Here is a 2201-nt window from a genome sequence, read left to right on the forward strand (position 1 = left end):
GAAGGTATGGGGGCAAGATTTAGAGTGGACCTTAGGAGTTACATTTTCATGCCAAAGGTGATGCGTATATGGAAAGTGCTGTCAGAGAAAATGTTGAAAGCGGGTACAATTAAACATTTACAATATATTGGGATAGGTACATAAATAGGAATGATTCAGAGGGATATGGGGCAAATGATGGCAAATGGGACTAGATCAGATTGGGATATCTGGCCGATGTGGGCAAGCTGGAATAAAGGAGCTATTTCCATGCTGTATGACTCTCTGATTCTATACGAGGGTGGAGAAAATTCTAAAAGGACCGTTCAAGTGAGAATTTTCTTCTCCAGAAGTTTGGTATTCCTCTTTGTTTGCGTTTATTCAAAGCTGCATTAGTTAAGTATTTTACAGAGCAGTGATTCACAGATAATGGGTCAGTAAAGTGGGGCTGAGACCACAACCTGATCAACAACAATCTTAGTGCCTGGTAGAGAAGGTCAAAGTGGCTAATGACCCACTCCTGCTCCTCAGTCCCCTGTTTCTGTGATCCTTTCAGCTCCTGACACCTGCTAGACTGGAAAAGTTGGAGGCTACTTACTGCTATAACCTGGTGCACAGAAACAGAGAAGTCCATTCAGCCCCTCAAGTCTGTCCCACACGGTTTAGGAGATTTGGAAAATATAATTGGAAAATCCAGGCTGGGTATGAAAGAGGCCCTTCATTTCTCTGTACAGAGCTTCCCCTCACTGCAACTTGTGCTCCATTTGTTGGTTATGTTGTAGACCCAGATTCACTGTGAATACAGCCACTAGACCTCACCCAGAGATGGCTCACAGAATCCTCTGGTCTCCCTTATTTTAACATTCAATAACATACCTTCCAGGAAAATAACACTCACTAACCTTCCAATAACGGAATGGGAGAATATCAGAAACAGGAGGAAATTGTTCAAACCCCAATCCTATCTTGTTCTTACTAAGATCATGACTGTTCTGCTCTAGGTCTCAAAGCCTCTTTAATGCCCGATTCATAATAGCCCTCAATTCTCTGATCGGTCAAAATCCATCTAACCCCTCTTTAAATAGATGCATAGAAGATAGAACATTACAGCACATTACAGACCCTTTGGCCCTCGATGTTGCACCAAACGTTTGTCCTACTCTCAGATCAGACTAACTTACATTGTACTATCTTCCCATGTGCCTATCTACGAGTCGCTTACATGTCCCAAATGTACCTAACTATACTACCACTGCTGGCAGTGCATTTCACATATCCACCACTCTCAGTGTAAGGAACCAACCTCTGACATCTCTTCCAAAACTTGCTCCAAATGATGCCACCTCCTGGTAGTCATGTCTGCCCTGGGAAAATGTCTCTGGCTATCCAATGTATATATAGCCCTCTCACCACCTTGTTTACCTCTATCAAGTCACCTCTCATCCTTCTTCACGCCAATGAGGAAAGCCTTAACTCTGTCAACCTTTCTTCCTAAAACCTGCCCTCCAGTCCAGGTAGCATTCTGACAAATTTCCTCTGCACCCTTTCTAAAGTTTCCATATCTTCCTATAATTGGGTGACCAGAACTGAACACAATATTTCAAGTGTGGTCTAACCGAGGCTCTATACTGCTGCAGCATAACCTTGTGGCTCTTAAAGTCAATCCCCATTAATGAAAACTAACACACCATTCGCCTTCTTAACAATCAGATCAATTTGAGCAGCAACTTTGAGCGATCTATGGACGTGGACCCCAAGATCCCTCTGTTCCTCCACCCTGCCCAGAATCTTGCATATAACCCTGTATTCTGCATTCAAATTCAAGCTTACAAAGGGAATCACTTCACACTATTCCAATTTGAATTCCATCTGCTACTTCTCAGCCCTGCTCTGCATTATGTCAATGTCCCATTGCAACTTACAACAGCCCTCCACACTATATACCATTCTACAAACGTTCGTGTCATTGGCAAACTTACTAACACCACCCATCCACTTCCTCATTCAAGTCATGTATAAAAGTCGCAACGGGCAGATGTCCCAGAACCGATCACTGCGGGACACCACTGGTCCCTTTCAGTGATCTAGCTCCCCTAATTCTCAGTGTAAGAGAATTCTACTAATGAACTATTTCTACTAATGAACATTGAACTTCTTGGAGGAATACCCAGTAGGTCTCTCTGTCTTCTTGTCGTCTTCTTGCAGGAGCCCTGAACCGATAT

Source organism: Chiloscyllium plagiosum, unplaced genomic scaffold, assembly GCF_037043375.1.
Source record: "Chiloscyllium plagiosum isolate Xiang-an unplaced genomic scaffold, Cpla_swu_hap1 HiC_scaffold_22, whole genome shotgun sequence".
Lineage (NCBI taxonomy): Eukaryota > Metazoa > Chordata > Chondrichthyes > Orectolobiformes > Hemiscylliidae > Chiloscyllium > Chiloscyllium plagiosum.